This window comes from Pinus tabuliformis, chromosome 3_1 (assembly GCF_031772625.1).
Source record: "Pinus tabuliformis cultivar Carrire ecotype Pingquan chromosome 3_1, CPIR1, whole genome shotgun sequence".
NCBI classification, from domain to species: domain Eukaryota; kingdom Viridiplantae; phylum Streptophyta; class Pinopsida; order Pinales; family Pinaceae; genus Pinus; species Pinus tabuliformis.
In genome coordinates, this window is record NC_142301.1 from 617660907 (window position 1) to 617668999 (window position 8093).

The window sequence follows — 8093 nt, forward strand, 5'->3', positions numbered from 1 at the left end:
ACTGCTATGCAATTGGATTTACATGTTACGAAACTCTCTGGCTGACAATTTGTCAAACTAGGGTCTCTAGCTCCATGCCAATACAATGCACTTCAAGATCCTTATCTTGGATCAGCTCCATAGCTCGAGAACATTTCCTATTTTCTGATTTTGTGTGCCTATATGCTGGACCTTATTTTCTGAGTTTGTGTGCCCATCCCTATAATCTGCAAATTTAGTCCTTCCATCGATTTTCCTATTCACGCAAAGTCACCAAAATCTGGAGTGCAAACACCAACAACACTGTTAGAGAAAAGGCTAAGGTCGGTTCAAAGGGTAGCTATTTCTAAACTCATTCAATTTTTCGCTGTTGTAGACTTAAGAATGAAGCTCTAAGATTTGGCCAGGGTGGGTTTAAAGGGTAGCTGTTTCTAAACTCATTCAATTTTTCGCTATTCTAGACTCAAGAATGAAGCTCTAAGATTCTTGAATTATGCGAGGACGTGGTTTAATATGGCCCAGACTAGGAATTGTTGGTTCTTGTTTTCAATTTTGCCTGCTTTGTCGGCCATAGCGACGATTTCCAGGGTCACTTGCCCTGGTTTGCAAGAGCTAGGGTTTCATTTTGATCTTGTGTGTATGAACATGTATGCTTGTTTTTTTGTGGTTTTTTGCCTATTGTTTGTGGTCTTATTTTGAGGCATGCAGAGTACGGTACTTTACCAAAGAGAGTGACAGAGCAAGTTATGAAGAAGGAAGGTTCCCGAAGGGCACCCAACACCTTCGAAGTGGACCTCCCTCAAAATTACCACCTTGACATGGATGCGAGATTGATTACGACTCGGGGGCAAATTCTCCTTCAGTGACAAGCAAACAATATGATAACCATTTGCGGATGTGATTTAGTATTCTTGAAAATGCCAAAGGACTGCTTGTTATTTCGAACATTCTATAAAACTCAGATTTCAAATTTATTTATCTGGGCTTGTAGATATGAAGCTCAAAACCTTTTAAACATAAGGATCTTGGAAATTGCTCCTCGTCCTCCCAGTCATGGATAATTCACTGCAATGATAATAATAGAATATTTTTAGCCTTCAGCACGCAGTAGTGACAATTATAAATGTGTTAGAAAACTTGCACAGATAAATCTAGCTAGTAAAGGTTGAACACACAGCTTTGCAAAGCAAAAACGCTAAAAGAAAATCGAAAGAAAAAAAAGAATGATTCATTAGAAAATAAGTTACAATGCTCATGATATAGCATTACTGGGTGAAGATCCCAAGGTAATGCACCATAGTGGTGATCAATGAGAAGACTCAACACCTACAACAAGTTCCGGAGAGAACTAGCCAGTTGCGGAGTGAAAGAAGGAGCAAATCAAAGAGTAAATCATGCAGAAGAACTAACTAGTTGCGAAGTTAAAGAAGGAGCAAATCAGAGAGTTAATCATGTAGAAGAACTAACCATTTGCAGAGTTAAAGGAGCAAATCAAGGAGTAAATCATGTATAAGGAATCTTGCATGTAGTCCCATGCTTTAACTAAGAGTCTGCATGTAGGTGTGTAGTGATTCCAACACCCCCCTTGAACACCACTATGGTGAAAAATAGAAAATGGGCCCTGGCAACTAAGGCCAAAGGTCACCCAAAATATAGTGCAACATGTACTAAAATTGAGGAAGGAGGGAAAACCTCGTGGGAAAACCCCCCCCTCAAAATACAATGTAATCAAAAGAAAAGAGGAAGAAAAGATAGTTGCTAAGCAACTGTGTCCTTCACTCCAAGACGGTCGTGCGGAGAGCGAAAATTATGCTCAATGAATGTCTTGATGAAGATGTCTGAAGTTTGTTCTGCTAAAGGAAAGAACTGCAAATCAATGACCCAATCATGTACTAAGTCTCAAATGTAATGCATATGGATCTCTATGTGCTTCATCTGTTGTCGCTGTACGGGATCCCTACAAAATTTGAAAGTGCTCTAGTTGTCACACCAGATGATAATGGGCTAATGGAATTGGATGTCCAACTCAGTGAGGAAGTATTGTAGCCACAGAGCCTGAATAATGATGTTGACTACTCCTTTGTACTCGGCCTCAGTTGAAGAGAGAGAAATAGCAGCCTGCTTCTTGCTTGACCAATAGATAGGGCCAAACCCTAGACTGAGTGAATATCCAGAGGTGGACTTGCGATCAATATTGTCGCCCGCCCAATCAGAATCAGTGAAGCCAAGGAGATTCAATGCAATGCCTATTGCATAGTGAATCCCAAAGGTGATGGTGCCTTGCACATATCGGAGGATGCACTTGGCAGCGTTCCAGTGTAGCTCATGCGGCCCCTGCATGTATTTGGAAACTGCCCCTACTGCATATGATAGATCTGGTCTGGAGTGGGTGAGGTACAATAAGCTCCCCACTAGCTGTCGGTAGAGAGTGCTGTCAACTAATGGAGTGTCACCTCCATCCTCAAGGCGGACCCCAGACAGAAAAGGAGTCAGTGTTGGCTTGCAATCAGTCATGTGAAATCTCTTGAGGAGATCCCATGCATACTTAGCCTGAGAGAGTTTGATGCCTGTGGCATCCTGGCTGATCTCAAGACCAAGAAAGAAGTGTAATGGACCCATGTCTATCATCAAGAACCTATCATGCAAGACCCTCTTGACTGCAACAATGGCTGAAACCGAGCTGTCGTTGATTAGGAGATCATCCACATACAAAACTAAGATAAGAAGAGAATCATGTGTCCTGAGCATGTAAAAATTCAGATCAGACTTACATATTTCGAAGTTTTGTGATAAGAGAAAATAATCTATCTTCGCATACCAAGCTCTCGGGGCCTGCTTAAGGCCGTAGAGAGATTTCTTCAGTCTGTAGACTAAAGATGAATCCTGAATGAAACCATGTGGCTGCTCCATGTAGATCTCCTCATATAGGTCTTCGTGAAGAAAGACATTCTTCACATCCATCTGATGTACTTCCCACCCCTGGGTAGCCGCAATGGCAAGTGTAAGGCGTATGGAATCCATCTTTGCTACTGGAGCAAAGGTCTCATCATAATCAATGCCATGCACTTGCTGGAAGCCTTTGGCTACTAGCCTAGCTTTCTGTTTGATGATTTTCCAATATGCAGCACTCTTGGTCCTGTAGACCCATTTACATCAAACAAGTTTCCTTCCTGAAGGAAGGGGGCCCATATCCCAAGTCTGGTTCTAGAGGAGGGAGTTATACTCCTCCTCCATGGAGGACTCCCAAGATGGATGCCCAACAGCCTCAGCATAAGACTGTGGATCAGAAGACTGAACCAAATGATAATGCCAGGATGGCATTGGTTTAGTGGCAGTGAGGGCAAGAGGAGGCTCAATAAACTCTGAGCTAGTCCTCCGCAGATCAGAACTATCCCCCACAAGACCATTTCTAGTAGCTGGGTGGTCTTGTGCATATGTCTCATGTAAACTCCTTGTTCTCTGATTTATGACAGGGGAAGTTGATTCACTGCTGGAAGCCCGATCTGGGCTTGGATGTGGATCATCATATGCATGCACTGGATTTGTATCTAAAGACTGTCTCCGCATCTGCATTCTCTACCGTGGCATCTGCATGCTCTGTATCTGCGTCTGAGTGTACTGAGTCATCATCTCGAACATGAGGTAGATAAAAGGTGTTTGCATGTGGCAATTGAGGTGCATGCGAGAGACTTTCCTCAAATTTGACACTTCGCTCAATGATGAACTTGTCCATAGAGGAAATCAGGAGTCAGTATCCCTTCACACTGTCAGGCTATCAAACAAAGATGCACTCAATGGTCTGTGGATCAAGAGCTTTCCTCTTTACAGAGGGGATCCTAGCCCATGCTCGGGAGTTGAAAACACGGAAGTGGGTGACCTCTGGTTTAGTGCCACTCCAAGCCTCAAAGGGGGTCTGATCCTTGACAGGCCTATGAGGAGATTTGTTCTGGATGTAGTTAGCACAATTAAGTGCTTCAGCCCATAGCTTATGAGGCAGTGACTTAGCATGCACCATGCAGGAAGCCATCTCTTTGAGAGATCAATTCTTTCTCTCAGCAACTCTGTTTTGTTGTGGAGTGTATGGAATTGTGTACTGCAACTGTATGTCGGACTCAAGGCAAAGGTTCTGAAGTGCTCTATTAAGATATTCCCCCCCATTGTCTGTACGGAGGGCTTTGATCTTTCTCTTTGACTCTGTCTCAACTAGTGCTTTGAAATCTTCAAAGTGCGCAAAAACTTCAGATTTGTTCCTGAAAAGATACACCCAAGCATATCGTGAGAAATCATCAATAAATGTAAGAACATACCTTGCTTTGTTGATGGAAGGATGAAGAAAAGGCCCCATGAGATCACTATGGATCAAATCTAGAGGATCTGTGAATCTTGCCAGTGTCAAACTTTTCTCTAGGATGTTTGCCAAGGACACACTCTTAACAAACTCCATTGGAGAAACTAATATTTGGCAAGCTTTCCACCATCTGATGCTTGCTTAGCTACTGCATATACATATAGTTTAAGTGACCAAATCTCTCGTGCCAAAGCCTACTACTATCATCAACATGTGTAAGAAATAAGAAGGATTTAGATTCAATAAATTCAGAAAATGTATACAGTCTAGCTCCATTGTTTACCTCACCGGTTGCAATTTTGGAGCTGCTATGTAGGTCATATATGTTCACTGCATCTGGAGTGAATTCCACTCTCTTTCTGGTGCCGAAATGAGTGATATGATAAACTGAAAGCAGGTTTACCGAAATTTTTGGAACATGAAGCACATCTTCAAAGCTTTCGTGTAAAAGTTCCACTCTACCTTTTCTGGTGACCTCAATAGGTGAGTCATCTCCCATGAGGATGGGAGGTCCTTTGCATGCATCCAAAGAGGAATGGACTTCCTTTGCAGTAGCCATATGATGTGATGCACCAGAATCTATAATCCATGCATCAGGGGAAGAATTAATTGCAACTAAAGCATGAAAATTGTTACCTTTCCCGTGTGGCGGATCCTCAGTTTTCTTCTTGGCGCCTTGAGGGATGTGGTCCCCAAGGTTGTGCTTCTGAAGGATTTCTGCTATTTGGTCAATTTGTTTCTTCATGCAAGAGGATTCTGGATGGAATCATCTTTGACAGTAGGTGCATTTGTTTCCTTTCTTCCCTTTCTCATTTCTCGAGCTGGAGGAGTCATTGAAGGGCTTGGTGTACCCTTCCTTCTTTGGATGGGAATGCGCTTTTCCCTTGTATTTTTGCTGTTGATTTTTCTGATTTGAATCAGATCTATGATTTTTATTGTGGCTACCATCATGCATAGCAAGTGCATGCACTTTTGGAGGTTTGATTTTTCCCATGCCAATGAGTTTATCTTGCTCAAAAGTAAGGGACTCCATGAACTCTTTGAGAGAAGGCATAGTGTAGGATTTACCTATTGTGAGCCTTACTGAATGAAATGTAGACACAAATACGGAGTATTCTGGTCCGAGATTTGACATAATAGAGAGAACTTGGCGACTCTCCTCCTTGGATTTGTCATTTTCACAACCCTTGAATTGCAGCAATAGATCATTATATTTGGTGAAGAAGTCTTGAATTCTGTCATAGTTTCGTGGATCCAATGATAGCAGCTCCATTTCGAGCAGATGTCCTTTCATCTCATCCTGTTTCCCATAGATTTCTTCAACCTATTTCCAAATCTCATTGGGAGTATTGCATGTAGATAGGTGAAATTGCAACTCTAGGGAGATGCACATGCATATGAATTCGTGGGCCTCATCCATGCAGTTGAGGTACTTGGATTTCTCTATGGCTGAAGTGGGTTCCACTTCTGCAGCCATGGTAATCTTGTACAACCCTTTTTTATGAAGGTATCAAGCCATTTGGTCCTTCCATTCGTGATAGTTGTATGATGTTAGGATCGATGCTTTGGAAAACTCCATTTTTCTGTCGATCTTCGATCTCCAAGCTGTAATACCTACAAAATAAAGTACTGGTGCGCCTTTTATCTAGCAACCTGTGGGCTCTAATACCATGTAAATGTGTTAGAAAACCTGCACAGATGAATCTAGCTAGTAAAGGTTAAACACACAGCTTTGTAGAGCAAAAACACTGAAAGAAAATCGAAAGAACAAAATAATGATTCATTAGAAAATAGGTTACAATATTCATGATATAGCATTACTGGGTGAAGATCCCAAGGTAATGCACCATAGTGGTGATCAATGAGAAGACTCAACACCTACAACAAGTTCGGGAGAGAACTAACCAGTTGCGGAGTGAAAGAAGGAGCAAATCAAGGAGTAAATCATGCAGAAGAACTAACCAGTTGTGGAGTTAAAGAAGGAGAAAATCAAGAAGGAAATCAGGTAGAAGAACTAACCAGTTGCGGAGTTAAAGAAGGAGAAAATCAAGGAGTAAATCATGCAAAAGCTATCTTGCATGTAGTCCCATGCTCTAACTAAGAGTCCACATGTAAGTGTGTAGTACTTCAAATAACAATAATAGCAAAAGTAAATTTCTTATGCAAATACGAAACCATGGATGAAATCATCACCTTCATCATGACTGCATCGGCTGAAGGTATGTGCTTGAACATATTTCCCTCCATATGTTCCACCCCTGCAACATTCCCTCGTTCCAAGTTAATTTTTTTATAAATCATGATTCACTTGCTATCGCGTTATTATATCAACAAATTTATATTAATGGTGACCAACATTACGGATTTTACCTATTATGGGAGGCGCAGTGGCGAGGACATGAGGGAGATCGAGATTAATGCCATGAATATGTGAATGTTCTTTCACAATCATGGATAAAGCAGATCCTATACCTCCTCCAACGTCTACCAGCGTGTCCATACTCTTAAACCCATCTTCATAGATCTTTGCCACAGACGCCATGACAGTTCTAGTGTTTGTGGCCATGGCCTCATTGAAAATCTTGTTGGCTTGGGGATTACGACCCAGATATTCCTAGGGGCTCATACCATAAGCTTTGTTAAATGTGTAGCATCCCTCCAAGACAGATTCGTGCAAATGTTGATAAGCTTCCAGGTAGACCTTGTCTTCTATGATGAGCAGGAAAGGCCTACAAGGTTGCTGATTTTCACCCTGCACCAGTCAAGCCGTACTTTATTTTCATGGTATCTGCATGGTCTGACTGATCGGCTTCTTCTTCTTCAGTAAAAACGCCATAGGAAGCAAGGAGCCTCAGAATTCTGTAAAGATATCTCACATCCACCTGCGAATGGGAATTACTAGTAGATGAGGAATTAGCAGCAACAAGGTGAAAAAAATTCTTCTCAACCGAAAGGGCACCTCCGTTGCCTTGTGTGGCGATAATGTCAGGAATGTTGAGCAACACGGCTGCTCTCAAAGCCAGGGGCTTGACGAAAGACCATATCATCTCATAAAGCTGGAGCTCGGGTGTCGCTACAGATTCAGATGATGGCTTGATCTGTTTCACTGAGCGAGCGAAACATGATCAATCCAGTCGATAGGGGCCGCCATGTGAGCAGAGATGAAATGGAATGAGACTGGAAAAAGATGAAGCGTATATTTTTACAAGCTGCTGATCCATTTATATAGTAAATAGATAAACAAGTATTCCCATGAATAGCATACCCTGACCATTTGTATGACCAATTTCCTTACTATTGACAGTAGATCATCCCCTAAATGCGGTTTAAACAGTGGATGCAATAATGGCCTTGTACAGGCTTAAGTGGGTAGCAACTGTTATGCTCGATCCCCACCATGCCTTCGTGGCTAACGCTAAAAACAAACGTCGTAGATCCGGTGATGCCCGGTTCAATGCGTTCGACAGAGTGAGGACAGGTAAGGTTTAAAGACAAGATCTAAAAGATTTATCGACACTGAACTTTCACACTATTTGATATTGTTTAACTTAACGTAAATATTAGAGATCTCAAACTTCCAAAAGGTATTTGAGATAGTGTAAATATTAGTTTATATTATAATGTTATGTAAAATTTTAGATTGTTTATTCTATATTCTTAAAGACTTCACATATTTAAAATATTGATTTATTAAAAATTTAAATTCTATATCGATTAAAAAATTAAAACCAAATATTAACACATCTAGTTTATGATATTGTTTAGC

At 41.3% G+C, this 8093-nt stretch overlaps 1 pseudogene; it reads right to left on the reverse strand.

Annotated features, from left to right (window-relative positions):
* Positions 1-954: 954 nt before the first annotated feature.
* Positions 955-7601, reverse strand: LOC149188531 (caffeic acid 3-O-methyltransferase 3-like; annotated as a pseudogene).
* Positions 7602-8093: the final 492 nt, after the last annotated feature.